Raw genomic sequence first — 21,855 nt, forward strand, 5'->3', positions numbered from 1 at the left:
AAGGGTGCTCTTTGTTATGTCTACCGGTGAATTGCCAACATCCGCGATTGAAGCTGGGACACAGAAACTGTACAATAAATACTTATTGAATGAATCAATTGTGATTGCAGGAGTTAAGGAAGGCAATAAGAATAGAGGAGGCATGAACACACAAGAACTTGGGAAGAGAGGTAAGAACACGATTTTTAAAAATATTTATTACTTAATTTTGACCGGATTGAGAATTTTGCCACTGTTTGCTGGTGTCGGAATGAAAATGGAGAGATTCCCTTGAAGGTTTGAATAGGCTAAACTTCCATGGGTCACAGGAAGAGAGCAGACCTTACAGCCTCCTAGATTCAGGACCTTAATATTTCTTTGAGTATCTGGACCTCCTTTAGATGAATCGATTGGTGAAGAAGAGAAATGTGTGTGTGTGTGTGTGTGTGTGTGTGTGTGTGTGTGAGTGATTATGTGTGTTCATGTGCTTGTGTGTGTGTGCATGCACGCGTGCGTGTGGGAATAACAATTTACTGGACTCACAAACTGTGCATCTCCAAATCAGTGTTGCCTCACAGTCTGTAATATGGGGTGTAAGTTGAGTAGGAGTCTTCATTTTGTCATGACAAGTTAAAAAAAAAAAAACCTTAGCAAAAAAAAAAAAAAGAACATTTTTCTTAGACCTATTAAGGAGGTAAAGCCACTGAGAGAAACCGGAAACCACAGGGAGAAACCGGCATCCAGTTTTTGGAAATCAGACAAGCAAATAGGAAACATCAGAATGCAGAGACGCTCACCAGCAGAGCTCTGAGGAAGCGGGCAATGGAGCAACAGCTGAGCTGTGACTGATGAACTATGGGAATCTCCGAACAGCCAAACATGAGAGCTGAGCAGCGCAGGGCACTCAGTCGTGGGGAAAGTCACAGTTTAGTGGGTGGCACCTCCAGGAGCTGTACCAGGTCCTCATGGTAATCACGAAAGAATCGTTGCCCCATGCTTTATGCTGAGAAGAGAAGGAACTGTTCTGAACTATGCCAGACCCTTGTGTTCTTCTGTGCAAGTTCTGACCTCAGGAGAAACTCTTTTGTGAAAGGCGAATGTCTTTCTTGGTGTTCTATCAGAGCCATGGCTACTTGGGAAAGGGTAAATATCTTCCACGGCTCTTGCAGCCATCCTCTCCCACAGAGTAAAGGGATGAGGGACGGAGGGGTCGGGAGGGAGGGATGAGAAGCTCTGGGGAAGTTCACAGGCTGAGACACAGGATTCCTAAAAGACTGAGATCTAGCCACTGAGTCTAGGTGTGTGGGATTCTCCCCCCTCCTCCTTTACATTCCTAAAGACCTATAGGCAGCACTTTCTGTGTACCTAGCATTTCATGTATGCCTTTCAATAAACCTACATTCCAAATCTGACAGGTATTTTTCACACATCTGAGCACAGACGCACACATTCTTGACAAAAATATTAGCAAGTCAAATCCAATGATACATCAGAGAAGCACACACCATGACCAGGTGGGGCTCGTTTTGAGTTACACAAGGCTGGTTCAAAGGTGGATTAATACAGCCCAGCACACCAACAAGCTAATGAGCAAAGGTCACGTTGTTATAGCAATAGGTGCACAAAAGATATGTGACAAAGTCCAACACCCGTTTGTGATTAGAACTTGTCAATGAAAGGCCAGCTGTGGTGGCACATACCCTTCATCCCTGGACTTGGGAGGTGGAGGTAAGCAAATCTCTGTGAATCCAAGGCCAGCTTAGTCTACATAGTGAGCTCCAGGCTAGCCAGGGCAACACATTGAGAACTTGTCTTAAGAAAAGGAAAGGAAAGGAAAGGAAAGGAAAGGAAAGGAAAGGAAAGGAAAGGAAAGGAAAGGAAAGGAAAGGAAAGGAAAGGAAAGAAAAGGAAAGAAAAGGAAAGGAAAGAAGAGAAAAGAAGAGAAAAGAGAAAAACAGAAAAAGATAAAGAATTGTCACTAAGTTAGAGAATAAAGTATATATACACATGTACACACACATACACACACATGTATAACACTATATCACATATTATATAATGATGAGAAACTTGAAGCTCTCCAACTTCGTACTGCCTCTCAATGCTGCATTCTAACAGGGTTCAGGGCGGGGCGTCCCAGCTTATGTAACTGGGTAGGAAAAACAAATACAACGTATACTGATAAGGTATAAAGGAACAAAACTATCTTTGACTACAGATGACCAGGTAATTTATACAAAAACAGCTGAAAGTAGCTATAGAACACTTCCCGAAGTAATGCCATTATAAATGATAATAATCTATGTAGGAAATAATGCTAATATACAAAATTGCTTCTATAATGTTTATTGGCAATCATCAAGTAGAGTTTGAAACTAAAGTATTATCATTTATATTAATTCTTGAAATGGCACTCTCTAAGTTAATACTAATAATAATTAATATTTAATATGATGTGAAACTACTTGAATTAATGATGTCAAATAAGAATTAAATAAAGTATTATATATCTAGATATTAGTATTAAGACTTTTATTATATACATACATTTGTTTGCCTATCTATTATTTATTTATATTTATTTATTTATTTATTTAGTGTGTGTGTGTGTGTGTGTGTATGTGTGTGTGTGTGTGTACACCCATGATAAGGGATGAAATCCAGAAGGCAACGTTCATGAGTCAACTCTTTTCACCATGTGGGTTCTAGCGACTCAGGTTCTCAGCTTTGACAGCAAGCGGCCATCTCACTGACCTAGACTCAGTGATCTGAAAGAACCAGGTTTTCTCATCTTGATCTGCAGATCAATGCAACCTCAGCTTAAAGCTCAGCAACATTTTTTTTTTTTTTTGGTGGATATCAACAAAATGAACATAATGTTTTTATGGTGAGGCAAAGACCTAGAATGGCTAACTCAGCATTCAAGGAGAAGAACCGAGTCAGAGGTCTGGCATTACCCAACATCAGGATCTGCTGTAAAGCAGCAATAATCAGTGCAATGTGGGGTTGGTAAAAGAACAGGGTCAGTGGGACTAGGGAGTCCAGAATTAGATCCATGTAACTACATGCGCATCTACAACGAAGTACCAGAGGCATTGAGAAAGATTGTCCCAGTAAATAGACATTCTGTGTAACATGAATGTACATACACCCTCCCCCCAAATTAATTCAGAATGGATATAAGAATTATGTGTAAATGCTAACCTATAAAATTTCTAGAAGATAGCACAGGGGAAAATATAAATGATGTTGTCCTTGATAACGCCTATGTGTACATCCCTGATGGTACAGTCTATCCCTTCATCAACAAATATTCCCAACAAAACATTAACAAACTGGGATTAATTAATATTTGAAAAACCGTCCTACAAAATACAATCTCAAGAGAACAAGAAAATAAGTTACAACCTCAGAGAAGATATTTGTAAAAGATATCTATAAAAAAATCAATGGCTAGACATATGTGCAAAGAACACCTAAGACTGAGCAGTATCAAAACGAATGCCCCCAAAAGACAAAAATGCTAAAAGTCCACACTAAACAGTCATACATATGCCAAATTATGATATATAGTCCAAGAACACGTTACCAGATAGTTGCAGTTCAAGGAATGACTAAATATCACTATACACCTATTAGAATGGCCACAGTACAAACCTCTGACAATAGCAATGCTGATGAGAATATGGAGTATCAAAGCCTCCCCCTAATTCAGTTGGGAAGGCCCATTGGGAAATAGTTTGTAAATTCCCTATGAAAGTAAGCATACCCTATCACCAGACCTAACCATCATTCTTTCTGGTATTTACTTGGATGTGTTGAAAACTTCACACACACACACTTCCTCAGAGATATTTATTTATAATGACCTAAATGTAGAAGTGACCATGATACCCTTCAGTTGGCCAATAGAAAACTGGACATGGCACATCTAGGCAATGGAATGCTACTCAGTGGTAAAAAAAGAACCCGGACAAAATGTGAATATATGCTACTAACCAAAAGAAGGCAATCTCCAGACTACATACTGTATGGTCCCAACTATATCACACTCTAGAGAAGCCTGTGTGGCCACAGAGAAGATCGCTGGTTGCCATTGGAATAGAAAGGAAGGGATGGATAGGTGAACATGAAGATTTGGGTGTGGAGTAACTACTGGGGTGTGACACCACAGCAATGGATAAATGTTACCTTAGGATACTTTTGTGCACACTTTCTGGTCAAACAAAATGAAATAAAACAAACAAAAAACCAAAACCAACCCCCTCATCCCCCCTCCAAAAAAGCCCTCAAAAATAAAAGACGAAGACTGAGGCCTAAGCACAGGCTTCCAATGGTGTCTGTTACCGTGTGCTCTTGAACTATACCAAATCTATAATTGTTTTGTAGTATTGGTTTGAGGAGAGTTTGTGCATGTATGGTGCTGATGTTATACCAAAGTCTCTACCCTTTCATTTCTTATATTTTCCTTCAACTTAAAACTTCTGTAAAAGTTAATGATTTAGACGGGGGGGGGGGTGTGGGGGGGGGTCAGAGATCACAGGCCTCTCCTTTTCTTTTGGTTGACTCTTAGTTTTCTCTTTAGGAATGTGAGCTGTGAAAAACCAAGCAGAAGTGTTTCCATCTCAATGGCACTATGAGCTGGAGAAGTCATAGGAAACCAAAGCACTCAAGAGGAGACACAGCTATCAAGAACTCCTGTCCACCGGGCATTGGTGGAAGGAGATGAAGCCATTTTTACCAACCTGAACCTTTTTTCCGTGGGGCACTATACAGCTTAACCTATGAACTCTGTCGAGCCGTTGAGGGCTCCTAAACAATTTCTTAGCACGGAGTTCCTCTTTTCAGCAAACCCTGCTTCTCACTGAGTACAGAGTCGAAGCAATCCTACAGCACTAACATTTCAATTGTTGCATATGGAGCCCAGTACATAAAGGACTCCCCAAAGAGAGCGGTTTATAACTGGATTATAGCTGCTCCACACATTTAACTTTCCATGAATAGTTTCTGACGTTTTGAAGCACCCCAAGTCATAACTTTTCTATCCACGCATGTAGGAAAGCAGTCACTGATTGTGCGTTTCTTCATTGACCAGAATACAAACATGGATGAGACTGTTAGCACCCATGGTATCTGAGGGAGAACTTACAGAATTTGTTTACCTATGTTATATATAAGACAATAGATTGTATATACAAATATAGAAAACATTTCACTTGTTTGTATGTGCACTATATGTATTTTGAGTGCAGATCAAGTATGTAATGGTCCCACTTATTATTAGTTTCATTTTTTTACAATTTCATAACTGTGGCCTAAAAATAGTAGGTGGAAAATTTTAGAAGCAATCCACACATATGTGTTAAATTACACGACATTTTGAGTACCGGGATAAATTCTCATTCTGTATTGCTTCTTCTTGCCCAAAATATAACTCATTTCTCTGGTCAGTGCATCTGCTCTGTATATCTTGCCTGCTACCTCCATGATCAGAACCATTTAGGAACAGTGTAGGGTCTGTATTCAAATCAACCTGTTATGCTTAGCAGTGTCTCAGTCATGATACTGAAAACTGAATATGTTAGAGAAAAATTGGCTAGTGTCTTCTTCAAGTGAAATGTAAAGGTCTCCACTTGAGGGGGGTTTTATAGAGCTATCATGTTGTTAAATCATATACTAGGCATGTTTTATAAATTAACCTATGTTATAGATATGTATGTACAAGAGAAAAGCATGGTGCATATAGGGGCTGGTATTATTTGTGATTTCTGATATTCACTGTATTCTTGGAACACAGAATTGTATACCATTGGCTTTCCCCAACCCTAATGTTGTATGTTTAATGGAGACTTTGTTCTGTGACTATTAATCAAGTTCTGAACTCTACCAAGGAAGCACACACTTATATACACTTTCCTTACTAAGAAAATGTTTCTCATTTGTTCAATCCATTTACAGATGGAGCTTCATGGTATGGGTATCTGTGGTGTGGCCAAAGAAAAATAAGGCAAGAAGAGGGAGAAAGAGGTTCTGGTTTATTATGGGTGCTATAAGTAGATGCCCAAAATTCCCAATGGAAAAAATGCCCCCAGGCACACCACTCATGGCGACTTCCAAAGTTTGTTCTCAGTAACTGCATTCACACAATACATAATTTTAACAGATCCATTTATGGCTTTGAAATGTGAAGTGTCCAATGAAGAGAAGAAATACTTAAAAGAGGAAAACTGGAAAATATTAAGAGCTGGACGGAGTTACTGAAAAACAGCCAGGTAGTGTGACTTTAGTTAATATAAAGGGCAAATGTCTGGCCATCTTTCAGTATTTGCAAGAGCTCTACTCATTAAGATGTATAAGGATGGTTTTGAATCATTAGGAAAAGGTGAAGTTATGTGTCTATCTTAGCATATTCTGGGAAAAAAATTAAAACAGTTCCATTTAGATTGAGTTCCATCAAAATCATTAAAGTTAGTAAGAGTGAATCCTCAAGTTTTTAAGGCATGCAAATTTCCTTCTCTTTCCCTCTTTCTCCCTCCCTCTCTTTCTCCTCTCTCATCTTTGCTCTATCCTGTCTTCTTTCTCATTCCTGCCCCACCACATGCATATTGCATTTGTGCATAATACTTATTTAGTGTTTGGTTTTGATGTTACTGGCGAGGTGGACTTATATTTAAGGAAACACTGTTGCAGAACAATTTAAGTACTTGGAAATGATCTTACATTTTCATTTCTCATATAGAAAAAATATGCTAGTATATATTCATTATTCATTTAAGTTCGGTCAACTCTCAATTATCTCTGGTAATAGAGAGTAGGGATAAAATGAGCAGGTGAAATCTATTTCTAGTCCCCAAATACAACTTGCAGTCTCTTCCTCCTTCCTTCTTCACTAGAAGCAGAGCTATGTCTCTTTCCTTTTGTTTGTGGACTCCTTTCAACTGTTGAATGACCTTAAGAAAAACAACCCAAGGTAGGGGGAAAAAACCCAAACACAAGGATGATCTCAAATCCTTTCTAAAATTAAGACAGCAAACATAATCTATAAGAGCTAATTTTTAAAAAGCTGGGCTGCTTTTTCAAACATTGTGTCTGAAACAGTGTGTCACTACCAGAGAAGAGTAGAACGCCCTTCATTAAATGATGCTATTTTTGAAAGGCATTCATCCATTTAGGAGACAGTTTCTTCTCATTGCAAATGTGTTTTAACTTTCAGAATAGCAGTTGGATGTTTAAACATAATAGCTTTATATATTTTATAATTTACAGAGGAGGACAAATAAGCACTGGCTTAATAAAATCATTAACTATAGAATTAAGAACATTTCAAGCATGACCTCCAGACAGCTAGCATCAGGCTAGGTTTCCTAGCTGTTCCCTAACTAGCAATAGTATTGACTTTTTAAAAGTAAGAGTGAATGGAATTTATCCAAGGAAGAATCAATATGAAGCTGAAACTCCAAGGTCTTAACAGCTAATCTTGAAGAACATCACTCAGAGGAGAGATTAGTATGGCAATGAACATACAACCAAAAATGTAAAGGATGAAATAACTGCATAAAACTCATATAGCCTAATCTGTGTACAGTGTTGATACCTGGCAATTAATAAACACAAGAGAGTGGATATTCATGTTACTGTCCTTGCCCCAGTGGGAAATCCGCATTAAACAAAGAAAACAAGATCCTCACAGACACAGAGGAAAAGGACACTATAATTTTATACACATTGTTCTGAGCGATGTCAATAACCATTGATTACTTTTCTTTGTGAAGACCCAAATAGAATCCTGTAAACTGGCCTCATCTTTGATGATACAAAAGGTCAGAATATTTCAAAACATTATCAGAGATGTTGTTTTCTTGTTCTTTTTCAAACTCATCTGAGGAGTCTGATCTGATGAGTATTGTGTAGGGAAACTCGTTGTCTCCCATAAAGTAACAAGAGTAGGGAAGAGGGACCAGACACAAATGCGGTTCTGAGAAACAGTGTCCCAGAGGAGGACAAGAACACCCCTCCAGAGTGCATGGTGATAAACACCTCTGTGGTCATGTTTGTTGTGTGACACTATTCTTGAACAATTTCTATTTACAATTTCTATTGGTGAATGTATAATTTATATACCTATTTATATTATATCATTTGTATATAATATAGATAATGTCCATTTATATCATCCATATATAATACAGATGATATCTATTTATATTATATAATTTATATGTAACAGAAATATACTATCTATTTGTAAATGTGTAATATATATTGAACAATATCAATTTACCCTAGGTAGCATACCAACAACAGAGCAAATTAAAGCTATCATCAGAGTTTGATTGAGGTTACTTATAGAAATCTGGATGGGGAGCAGAAATGACTCAAAGACATCTGCATCACTAAATGGCCACCCCAGAGTAGATGATGGATCATCAATTCTAGAAACCTATAGCTTACTACACAGCCTTCATGAAGTTCAACATGTTTAAGAGAGACCTTTCCCTGTGGTTCTGTTACTCTGAACCTCTTCTAGGCTTCATGAATGGCATAAGAGTCTTCTAGACGTTCAGCTGTTTCTACTTCTTCCAGGTGGCTTGGGTGGTTGAAACTTGGGTGGTTGTTTGAATATATCTCTTAGCAGACCTAATTGCTTATAGAAACTTAGGGAGTCAGGAGCCTAGTGTATCTGGTCAGTTTCAGGGAATTCCTGAAACCTTTGAGTTGTTTACCCAGCTTCCTGCAGGATGGAGTGTTTCCTTTACCTCTGAAAACATCCTATGTCTTAAAGATCTTCCCTCCAAGATGAACATTTTCATCTGGGTGGAAATTACTACACAGTAATATTAACTAAGAAAAATGGTATCTGGAAGAAAGGAGAAATTTTTAGTAAGTATAAGAAGTATAAAAATAGAAGAAAGAAAAATAGATATGAGTCCATTGTGGTATCTTTTTGAGATACTTCTCAAGGGCTTATGTGTGAAAGGCTTGCTTGCCTACTAATGGGCTTTGAAGTTGTTACTGGATTGTGAGGGCTTTACTGCCATCAATGAAGTCAACTTTGATGACTTTGCAAGCTAACAGCCTTACCAGGAGGGGATTGAGTATTTCAGAGATGGAGTCTAGTTGGAAAAAGTATATCACTAGGAACATGTTGTTAGACATTATTTTCCATGCCTTCCTATTCTCTCTGTGTGTATAAGATGAACATCTTTCCTTTACCACCCCTGATGCCATAATCTTCTATCTCAACTATCTATTTCAGCACATGGTAGGCCCTTAGCAATGGAGCCTTAACCACGGGTTAAAATTGCTGAAACCATGAGCTCAAATAATATTTTCTTCATTAAACTGTTTATCTCAGGCCTTTGTTACCATGATGAAAAGTCAAATACATGACTTGATATGGAGTGTGAGCATTATCTAGTTCTATAGTTGGAAATTTTTGAATTGAGAAAACATGTTACCCGTGGTCCATGCAAGAGTATTTAAATCCAAGAAGATGAATGGAATAAAAGATTCACTCTGTTTACAATGGGTTGTTCAGTGATCTTTATTCCTCCATTTTTCTAAGTGTGTCACAAGAAGAGGAAATGTGAATCTCATACATGATCTGAGATATGCCAACATGCTTTTTGTTTTAGTTATGTTTTTATTGCTGTGAAGAGACAACATGACCACAGCAACTCTTAGGAAGAAAACTATTTAATTGGGACAGGCTTACAGTTCCAGAGGTTTAGTTCATTATCATCATAGCAAGAAGCATGTAAGCATGCTGGCTGACATGGTGTTGGAGTCAAGAATTCTACATCTTGAGCCACAGGCAGCAGGAGACTATGAGCCACACTGGACATAGCTTGAGAATATAAGTGTCAAAACTGACCGCCACAGTGACACACTTCTTCCAACAAGGCCACACCTACTCCAATAAGGTTAAACCTGCCGGGTGTGGTGGCGCACGCCTTTAATCCCAGCACTCAGGAGGCAGAGGCAGGCGGATTTCTGAGTTTGAGGCCACCCTGGTCTACAAAGTGAGTTCCAGGACAGCCAGGACTATACAGAGAAACCCTGTCTCCATAAACCAAAAAAAAAAAAAAAAAAAAAGATTAAACCTCCTAATAGTGCCATTCCATATGTCCAAACTTTCAAACAGATACGTTTATGGGGGCCATTCCTATTTAAGCTACCAAGCTTCCTTCAAGATAAGAAAAGGGATTCTCTGTAACTGTCTTCCTTAAAATGAGGAACACACTTTAAGCGATCTAGCAGAATTGCAAAGGTAGATTGTCAAATTAAGGACATAGATTAAAAACTCCTTCAGCACATATCCATAGAAACGTATCTATTTAGATCGTCTGTATTTGTTCACAGTGTGTTATCTTCTTGTGTATCTGCAAACATAATCAACCTGTTCTTGAATGTATCATTTTACAAAATAGATGCCTTTCAGACAGGCGTTCTGTCTTTGGCTGTCAAACCCAAGGCCATTGTATATAAAAAGGTACCGAGGAATTCTTATGATTTATTATACCTTTGATCCATCAATTAAAAGGTCTCAGTAAGTAGGACTATTATGTTTTATCACTTCCAGGAGCAGACTCCTAGAATGCATTCAAGAAAGCCAGCCTTCCTTAATGCTTGAACAGTAAACATCTCTAAATGCCGAGTTACTGTCAGACTACATTGCTTTCAAAAGAATGCTGACTACAAACAGGAGATAAAACATATAAATACTGATTTGTTGTCCCTGGGTTCTAAATGTCTCACTCCAAGTCCAGATGGTTTGCATGGGAGACCTTGAGAAAATGATCTATAGCCATTTTCACTCCTGACACCTGATGTGCTCTACTATGACTTTTAAATATCCGAGGATGCCTACGAAAATTATAGGAAGCCGTCAATATGCTAACAACATCCCTCGCATGGCTTGGTTGGTTAAAACAGTCTCCAAAGTGTAGATTTTCACTAAACCCTAGACTAAAAGTTACCTATGCTCCGTGAACTATAATGGTTTTGGACTTGCTATCGTTTGAGTCATCTATTTGTTTCCTGGATTCAGCTTGCTCTTTCAAGCAAGCCTACGTCTAAATTATGCCAAATTGCTGGCTGTCTATTCCATCTTCTCACATCTTTGAGGAATTGCACTCTTTCATTTGAAAGTACATCGGGTATCAAACTAACATCACATATGGGAAGATTTTTCTGTTGATTATCATCAATCCCGCTGTCACTAGTGAAAACCCCCCACCCTTAGTTCTGGATTAGGCTATCAAGAGCCAAAACAAGAGGCTCAAGTATCCGTATTCTTGAACAGGGTAGGGAAACTCTTTCTCTGAAGAGCCAGATGGTAAATATTTTCTTGGCTTTGTGGGCCATGGGGTGCCTGCGCAGCTTCTCAACTCTGCCAGAGAGGCTGAAGGTGTCCTGGCCTGGATGCTGATGAGAGGACATGGATGGATGCCAACAAAGTTGTATTTGTGGATAGTGAAGTTGACAGAGTATAAGGTTTTTTTTTTTCTTTTTTCTTTTTTTGTTGTTGTTGTTCAAGAAATATTCTTTCGCCCCGCTACCAATTACTAGATGTAAAATCCATTCTTAAGTCATGACTCACAAGCAAGGTTGGAGGAGGAACCCACGGGCTGGGTTTGGTGCTGGAGTCTGAGTTTGATACAGTCTGTCTCCAAAGACAGAGTTTCACAATGTCTAAGCTTCCTATAAGCATGTTCTTGTAGGATAGCAGACCATTAATTTTAACTCACATTTTGTAGATCTGTTTCTTTAACACAATCTAAACAACAGAGGTTAGGGGAATGAGGAAAAAATTCAGTTCTCAATATGTTGACCCAGGTTGAGTCACATGACCAAGGCAGCTGTGAGTCACAGAGGTACCTGTTCTTCATGCATTCCTGTAGGTATGCACAAGGGGCTTGCCTGCTTTTGCATCTAAATATACTCATCCTCTTACTGGTTATATTTTGTAACAGCAAAAGGAATGTGTTTGCTCTCATAGAATATGAGTAAGTATATCATCTTCCTATCATAGCAAAAATGAATCAGTATCTAACTGCATAGTTCAATTCTTTACTTAGTCTAAATGCATGAAATTATAGAATAATCACTCTATATAGTAGTTGTAAATTATCACCTATGTATTATAAATATGTCATATAATCTATTATAGTATTTATTGTATGTGATATACTTAAAATAGTATATAATATACATACATTATAGCATAATCATAATACATATATAAATCATGGTATAATCTATCTATAAATTTTAGTAACACATATGTTAAAATTAAGTATATATAAATAGTATCTAGATCATTTGTTATAGTATAGTCATAGGATATGGATCAACCTTATAAGATATTCTTTACATCAAAATATTAGTCCCCACATTTTTTTTGAGATAAAGTCTCACTGTTCAGTCTTGGCTGGCCTAGAACTCATTATGGCTGCCAGGCTAGCCTTAAACTTGAGGCAATTCAAACCATGTGTTCAAAATAAAGACATTATCGATTTTAGCTCTAATATGTTGATTATTCAAGTGAAATTCAGATTCAAAGGTTAACGCAGCCTTCATATTATGAATTTAGAACTATTTATAAGCATTCACAAATTTAGTTCTATGAAATTGGGTTAAATATGGTGATTCTTGTATTGTTTTTGTTGGTGCACTTTCTGTTTTTATCATTCTAAATATAAAACAGACCAAGAGAACTGGACAGTGTGGACTTCAGTATAGTCTTTGCACTCAAGGGATTAAGACAGAATTACTTGAACACAGGATTAGTGGGACCCTTTCTTCAAAAGAATAGAGAACAAAAAACAAAAACAAAAAATACCGCAAAAAGAATGGGAATAGAAGAGGAACCCTTCCTTCCTTCCTTCCTTCCTTCCTTCCTTCCTTCCTTCCTTCCTTCCTTCCTTCCTTCCTTTATGTTTTCCTTCATTCCTTCCTTCTTTACACATCTTGGTAGTATTAGGGATTGGACCTGGGTTATTGTGTATGCAGGGCAAACATTCTGTCACTAAGCTATATCCAGCCCTAGAATTAACAAAAGTGAAAGCCTGTGACCTATTGTAATTAAAGAAACAAGGGAAAGATGTCTGCTATTATATTTTGTGTTTTGAGACTCATTAAAATCTTTCTCTACATTGCTCAATTTTCTTTTTTCTTATAGCTCTTCAAAATACCAATTGTGTTTGGCATAACTTACCTCAGGATACCATATACTTCTTTCCATGTTAGCCTACAGACTCTTGGTTGGAAGACAACATTTTATTTCCTAACCTTAGGAGCAAGAAAAAGGCATATATTAGTTTGGATGCTTAATATAATTTTGTAGATGGTGCTGGAGAGATGGTTTGACAACTAAGTGAGCTTCTTGTGGCCTGGGCTGCTGTTCTTGTCTAATACTTGGTTCAGCTCCCAGCACACATGTGGGGAGTATCACAACCCTGTCATGCCAGCTCTAGGGCATGCAACCTTATTTTCTGGCCTCTACAGACATTCATATGCATTTGCTCATACATACATGCATATACACATACAGATAGCTTTAAAAAGAACTAAGTAAATACTTTTTAAAAAACCCATATTGCTACAGAGGAGTAAATCAAATGGTATTAAAATTCAATTTTTAAAGATTTATTATGGAAAAGACTATTATGTATTTCTGCCTCTACTTTTGTAAAGAGGGAACACTGTTCCTGAGTGTTATCTTTGCCTAGGAGCTTCTGTAAAGCAAAGGAAATAAAACCACAAATCCCAGGTCCTTGTATTGGAGCCTTATCATCTCCAACTGTGAGTATTTTCACAGCAGATAAACACTTCCTATAACTTCCAATATAAACAGAGATAGCTCTACACTTTTGAGTAAAAACAAGATGTGGAGTGTCGAGGGCTTCGGGGCTGAGTGTTTAGGAAGGGTCCTCACACAGCTGTACACTGAGTGATGTTACAGACTCTGTTGTACACTGGGCAAGGGCAGTGGGGAGTTTAGCCACGGAGGGGGTTAACGGAGGGCACAGAGTTTTGTCACTTGTTTTTATTACTGCCATACCTGAGTACTTCTTTGATTGTGGTAAAGTACATAAGATGTCAAAATATAATTAAAGTGGTTTTTAAGAACCCTGATTGGTTCCCCTTGAAAATGCTAATCATTTTTATTGTATTGCACTTGCAAATCTTAAAAAAATGGGTAAAGTAACACTTTTGATGCCCTAAGGGCTGTAAAACCATTTGTAAGTAAGCTCTTTAGTCATACAATGGCTCTGCCTGCACCCCGCTCTTGAAGTGAAGCATCATAAGAAAAAAACATCTAAGCTACTCAGTAAATCAGCAAACTTCCTATCAAATTTTCTTGAACTCACTCAGAAACATGATTAACATAAAGCGAGAGAGGCAATCTGTTAAAGTAGCTGCCCTTCTTTCGAAGGCAAGAGTTTGCTCGTTTTCACAGGCTAAGTTTGCCTGTCTCTCAGGCATGTTCTGGTGTGATAAAGGTTCATTGCCATTTGCTAGACAGTCTTCAGCAGGCCACAGGTCCGTTAGCCATTAATTCAGTGGTTCATTGTCATTGTCAACTTGACAGGATTCCAAATCACGTAGGAGACACAACTCTGGGTGTCTCCAGAGAGGTTGAACTGTGGAGGGAAGGCCCATCTGACATGGAAATTTCTGGTGTGTCATGGTACGTAGACTCATGTGATGTTTTGCTAAAGCAGACCCGTGAGGGGTCACGTGATGTTGCAGAGACTGTAAGTAGGAGCCAACAGACAGTGACGCCATGCTTGCATAGCTAGTCATGCAATGCTGTGTCAGTCTCACATCTTCACTGATCTTCGCTTGAGTGAGGCATGGCAAAGAAATTTTCCTGGCATTCCAGCTGTTTTGTCCACTTTCACTGACCTGTACCAATTGGCAGAGGCCTGGCTGTTTCTGCTGGATCGTGCTGCCCCTGTTGATTCATTTCTGGTGACACTTTTGAACTGGACTGTTGGTATCCTGACACTACTGAACAGGACTGCTAGTATCCTGACCAATGGAGATTGGGATTGCCTTAAAGTACTACTTCTAAACAGGTCCACATCCCCTTGTCCAATTTAACCATCTTTTCTCCCCTACCTTTACACAGTGGGCTAGAAAGAGGGTCGAAGCATTTGAGAACCCATATTAAAGTAGGATTTGAAAAATGTAAGCCTACACACATCCTGGATGTGGGTGGGACCAATCTACAAGCTGGGGTCCCAGACTGAATACAGAGGAGAAAGGAGCTGAAAGGTGTCATTTACCTCTTGGCTTCCTGACAGAAGACATAATATGAACATCCTCTGCATGTCCACACTGCCATACATTCTCCATCTTGATGGACTGCACACTTGGTGAGCCAGAATGAACTCCTCTGCTCTTAAGTTGCTTTTATCAGTTACGTTGTCATGGCAATGACAGAAGTAACTAATACGTCCTACTTAATTCTCTCGTTCAATAGTTCTAGGAAAATATGTCCCAAGATCTCTGGTGGATTCTTGAAAGCATAGATAACATAGAACTCTATATATTACTTCTTAAAATAAATACGTGTGAATCGATGATAAAGTTTACTTCAGTAAGATGTGAGGAATCTGAATTTGATCCTTGAAGGTGGTTTGAAGGACAGAAGTTTGAGCGAGGCTTTCAGGAGCTCTCACTGAGTACTGGGTGTGTACTGGAAGAGTTAATATTGTCTTAGAAGAAGGATGGCATTTGTGCTAGAAGCAATCTTTGCTCATAGGCCTTGGGACAGCAGATTTTTAACAACATGACTTAGCATGGGGGCTCTTCACACCATAGAAGAGGCGCCAGAAAAGAAAAGCAAGTTCAACCTTGTGGATCAGGGAAGGCACTTTGAATTAAGCACCCTGGAATCTGAGGTCAAGTTTCTGGGCAACAGATCAGTCATACGTTTCATGAAGGCTCCAGTGTGGGTGGCTTTCTGTAGTGACAATACAGAACACTCTGAACAGCCCTCACATTATCACAACTTACCCTGACTTCTTGGGGGAGAAAACATCAACATCTTGGCTACGTTCTTGCGCCCGCCCTTGACTACCTTTGGCCTGAGTTGTTTTTCTGTAATAATCCAAGACTTGTGAGTATAATAAGGTCTCTATGTGAGATTTAGGAGTCTGGAAAATTCTTGAAATGGATGACTTTGGGGACTTTCCAGACTTGAAAGCGATGTCAGGATAGCACACATGGTCATGTGTGTACTATTCCTTTTAAACACTGCAGATGTTCAACCATTGCACTGAGCTTAGATTCCATTTCCAACAACAGAGCTCCCTGGGGCGAATGATCTCAGAGCATTTAAACCTACTGAATCAGGAAGGTGGGAGAAGATGGGCAAACAGCATCACTAATAATGTGCCCTGGCAATTGCCTGTACTCTAAAGGCGAGTACCACTGTCCCAGAGAACAAATATCAACTTCAGAAGATGTTACCCTCACCTGATGAAAAGAAAGGTTAGAGAATTCAAGGAAGCTATAAACCCCGAATCCTGTATCTTTATTCTCTGCATTCCAGGTTACAGCAACACTGGAAAATAACCCACTGTAGAATGCAAGAGCCAACAGTGATGAGTCTGGGCAATTCCTTAGTATCATTTGGATTTCTGCTTTTCCAATCTGGTCATGCTTTCCATTGGAACATATGGTTCAGAGAATTTGAGTTCAAGCCAGTGATGAGCTGGCTCTGGCTTATGACAAATTCGAGTATTGGTTGTGCATATTTTTTCACAGCTCTGTGTTCAGGGAGAATCGCATTAGTAGGTTGGAATTGGTCACTGGGGAGCTAGGCTCAGTGGATAAAGCACTTGATGTCCAAGAGTGAGGACCTCTGTTCTGATTCCCAGAAGAGACGATGACGATCCTTGAGTGGCTATAGTAGCCAGCGAGAAATCTGGTCTCAAAAGGTGAGGTGGGTGTGATGAAGAAAGATACCAGATATTTAGTTCCGGCCTACACGCACACACACGCACATGCACACGCACACACACACATTAAAAAATCATATATACACATACACACAGACACATGCACAATACACACATACATAGACATCTTTACTCATGTGCACCTGTGTGTGTGAACACACACAGACACGCACACACATACATGCATACACACATAATACACATATACATACACTTACACACAAACACAACCAATACACATATACTTACACAAACACACAATACACATATACTTACATAAACACACAAAACATATATACATACACTTACACACAAACACACATATTTACACAAACACAATACAAATATACATACACTTACACAGTACACATATACTTACACAAGCACATAATACACATATACCTACACTTACACACACATATACACATATCTTTACACCTGCATGTGCACAAGTGCACACACATCTTTATACCAGCATGTGCACAAGAGCTCTCTCTCTCTCTCTCTCTCTCTCTCTCTCTCTCTCTCTCACACACACACACACACACGCACACACACACACTCAAAACACAACAAAACAAAAGATAGACAATGGGCAAAGAGGGTGTGGTCGTTAGACGTGTTGCAGCCCAGAAACTGACCCCACTGGTTGTTATTCCCAACTGTCCCTTTGGTGCCAATCCAAGGTAGTGCTGAAGGGCAGCACTGATATTTTCCTCATCCTTTTATCTGCATTGAATAAGACAACTGTGATTCAGTTTTAGGGACCAAGGCTTTACAAGGATGCTGTGTGCAATAGCTGCAAATGAAAGGATTGGTTGTCTGGTACAAGACAGGCTATTTGCCTACCTGTGTCAACCTGTAGGAGATAGGATACTTTCTAAGTTTATAAGGGACATCACAGAAAGCTTGAAAAGGACTATTGAAATCTCAAGAATTACCTGTCATTCAGTTTTCACATGGCCATTATCATAATGCTAAAACCATAATGGTCAAGCTTTGATGTCAAAACTGTGAGGTTTTTGTTTTCTTTTTTTTCTTTCCTTCTTTTTTTTTTTTTTTGAAGTTGAATAAAGGGATTCTTTCCCTTCATCTTGTCATCAACTCATCAACAGAAAAAGGGACTGCTAGAGCTTATACAAGGAGTGATGGAAGGCCCTGGGCAGCAGGCCTTTCCTTTGTGGCGTCACCTAATAGTGAGAGTGTAGGCTCACCGTGCACTGCATGTGCACTGGTATTCCTTTCGGGCTCATCTTTCATTGTAACTTAAGAGTGCGAGATAAGCAGTTTTATTGTGAGAGGCAACTGATTGAATGCAAAACTTGTTCTGTCATAGGAATATGAAGTGCTTATTCTGGGGTTAAGATCTTAGGGGCAGAAATGAAAGGCTGGCTGATTTCTGCCTTTACTAACACCAGATTTCAGTATTTAAAATATTTATCTAGTGCCTTTGGCCATTTTAACATTATGTCTTAGTTGGGTTTACATTTTATTTCTCTAGAATGAACTCAGGAACATTGAAAAGTCCAAGGAAGCTTTAGGTGATAAACCCACTTATTAGCACTGTACTGATTAATGCATGTGTGCACAGTGGTTTTGTAAATACCACTTGAGTGTAGGTCTGTGTGCTTTCTTGTTCCTTGTAAACTTATTTTTGAAAAGATCACTTAAAAGAGAGACCTATTTGAGAAGATTCCTAATTTTAGCTGAAAGAATATGTGTTTATAAAGCTAATTCACTTTCATAAATCACCACTTTTATGGCTTTTCTGGTATAGCCAGGAACACAGCTCGGGGTTCAGGGAACATTTATTGAGCACTTACTGAGTGCCAGATGCTCTCCTAAGTCCTAGATACACCTTATCTCAGTTAATCCTCCCACTAACTCTGCGAGATAAACACAGTCCTGATCCTGGTTTGCAGATAAAGGAAAGTGAAGCTTAAAAGCTGCGAAGCAGACCAAGGTCAAACAGCTTCTGAGAGGCAGAGGCCCAGGCTAGATGATCTGATAGCCAAGGCTGTGCTCTTAATCTCATCCCTCTCGGTCTCATACCCATAGTACTACAGAGCCAGGGAAAAGCTCAGAATCAATCTATCACACGCTTGCAACTCTGAGACAATTTTAAGCCAGTCTGAGGTGGTTCCTGGAAAGCTCTGCTGTGTGTGACTTGATATAATTATATTAGGTTCCTAAAAGAGACATTTTAATTCTTGCCATGGTATTAGACAGGGCATCTCTCAAGTACTTAAACAACAAGCCTTGTCTCCTAATTATTGCTGGTAATTGATCGGTCATTGATCGAACAACTCTAGTTAATCAATCAAGTTATCCTCAAAGAGTTTCAATCTTATGTAGGGACATGAAAGAATCTCTCCCAATACTGGGCAATGAAATGGCTGTCTCACCACTGGCTTTGCCAGCCCAAGGCACCAAGAGCCTCAAAGCTCTCTCTCTCTCTCTCTCTCTCTCTCTCTCTCTCTCTCTCTCTCTCTCTCTCTCTCTCTCTGTGGTATTCTAACACAAAGCCTTCACCCAATGCAGCTTCTTGGTGTTATATTTCTTCAAACTATGAACCAATAGAGTGATTTTTTTATAACAAATTATCCAGTCTCTGATGTTCTGTTATATAATGTGCATTGAGACACGATTCTTAACTTGAGAGCCACACAAAGATACACGGTATGACTAAATACAGTCTGTGAGCTGTAGCTTGTTCTTGCTTAGAAAATCTTTGGCTTGTATTCATATATTCCAACTGAGTGAATATTTATTGGTTTACCCGTGATCAAGTTTAAAGTCTCTGGATTTTGATTGGTTGGCTCTGACTTCCTGATCTAGTACTTACTAGTCTCATAAACTAAATTATTTGTTTTCTGAAATTCATATTTTTTATGTGAAATGAATATAACCAAAATAATTAAATATGTGGGTTTAGATGTGCAGCTTGGTCTTCATGTGGGTCCTCCAACAACTGGAGCAGAGGTAACCCGCCTATGGATCCTGTTCCCCTAATTGGACTGCCTTATCTGGCCTTAATGGGAGAGGACGTGTGTAGGCCTGCAGTGACTTGAGGTACCAGGGTGGGTTGGTATCCATGGTAGACCTTTCCCTTTTCAGAGGTGAAAGGGTGGGGTGGGGGGAGGAACCATGAAGGAGGGGCTGTGAGGTGTAGGGCACTGCAATCTGGCTGTAAAGTGAATAAATAAATTAATAGAAGAAAAAAAACCCTAACAACAGCAACAACATTGGTTTAATCAGAACCAGATGAGACCATGGTATTTAAGAATTTAGAGCAGTATTTGACATATCTCATAATAAGCACTGAAGGATTAGCTATGATGCTCCGGCTGCAGCTGTCAGTGATGATGGCGATGGTGATGGTGGTGGTGGTGGTGGAGATGACAATGATAACAGTGTAATCCTCAGAGTTTTCATAGCCTACGGAGGACCAGCCTATGCTATGGAGACTGAGAAGCAAAAGATCTAGATTCTACTGTAAACTGTTACATGATATTAAGTGCTTAATGCATTCATTATGTAATATAAATATTTATGTCCTTATTTCCTCAACTAAAGAATGGGTAGTACTAACCGATACAACAAAGCATAATAGCTCAGATATAAGGGTCTCAGGCTCTGTTTGCTAATACCATGTGGTACAGGAGTTCCATGAACCCCAGCATGCATTTGGAGGTCAGAGGACCTCTTTTATGGAGTTAGTGCTTCCCTCTCATTTCTACATGTGCTCTAGGGATAGAGCTTAGCCAGTCAGGCTTGTGCACCAAACTTCTACTATCCTCTGAACCATCTTGCTGGCTTGATCACACGTTACTGTCTTAGGATCAGTGAGTGAGCAGGGAAACTTACAAGGTAGCACCTTTGAGGATGTATCCTTGTCTGGTTGGTATTCATTGCCTATCTACTATAACAACGGAGAAGAAAGAAAGGCATCAATGTGCGGAGCCTTGGGAGACACAGAGAGGCTAGAAGTGCTGACATTAAGTTAAAGAAGTTGCTTTAAGAAGATAGGAGGTAAGAGAGTGAGAGAAAAAGCCACTCTAGGGCCTTTTCAGTTTCGAAATCTGTCATTGTAAGGTAAAACTGAGACACATAAAACACATAAATCAAATGTATGGCTCAAAAATCTATAAGGCAAATACCACCCAGGCGAAGCAATAGAACAGAGTCAGCTACATGCATCCTACCTGACCACACACTCTGTCCTCAAGGAAGTGACTGCTACTCTAACTTTATTGGCAATAACATCCCAAAGTTTTACGTTTTTAGTTTTATTATACAATCCTGCATTTCTAGGAATTATAATTGAGTCTTGCCCATTAAAACAATAGATCTCTTTGAAGTCTCTTTATCTACAGACTTCTCTTCTATTTTTTTTAAGTGCTACCTTTCATTAGGTAGGAGAACTTGAATTATTAGCCTGTAGAGTTTCACTAGTCAGCACTTTGCTGATTGGTCCTCTGTGTGGACTTCAATATGTTCCTCTGTCTTTAGAATGCCCTGTAAACTGGCATCTGAATCCAGGACTGGGTCAGATGAATGTTCCACGCTTTGGCCAAGGCTCAAGTGATCTTTGTATATACTAATATTCCTTCTGCCTTAGTCATCATTTTTGCAAGGATGTTTATCAAGACTTTATAAAACATACAATATCTCATGTCTCATTTTATACTCTTTGATACCCTACTGTGTAGCTAACTCCTATCACACAATATACCATATTCATCCAAATCTCCAGACTGTGAGAGTAAGGCATGCTCATTATAATGAGACTGTCTTTGCCTTAAGTCCTTGCCAATGATCCACATGAAGGTGTATGTTAAAACATTGGCTCCCTGGGTCTAAAATACATGTTGAATTTAAGCAGAAGATAACGAAGTTT

General features: G+C 39.1%; 1 protein-coding gene and 1 long non-coding RNA gene across 2 annotated transcripts in view; one reads left to right on the top strand and one right to left on the bottom strand.

Moving 5' to 3' along the window:
* Positions 1 to 9,505, top strand: part of Gm19744 — a 29,698-nt gene extending 20,193 nt beyond the window's left edge. The window contains exons 5-6 of the long non-coding RNA XR_379026.3: positions 111 to 170; positions 4,565 to 9,505. This is a non-coding gene — a long non-coding RNA (predicted gene, 19744). The remainder of the gene's footprint in view (positions 1 to 110; positions 171 to 4,564) is intronic.
* Positions 1 to 21,855, bottom strand: part of Tenm3 (teneurin transmembrane protein 3) — a 1,297,160-nt gene that overhangs the window by 638,413 nt on the left and 636,892 nt on the right. The gene's annotated exons all lie outside the window — the stretch shown is intronic.

Source organism: Mus musculus, chromosome 8 (assembly GCF_000001635.26).
Source record: "Mus musculus strain C57BL/6J chromosome 8, GRCm38.p6 C57BL/6J".
Classification (NCBI taxonomy): Eukaryota; Metazoa; Chordata; class Mammalia; order Rodentia; family Muridae; genus Mus; species Mus musculus.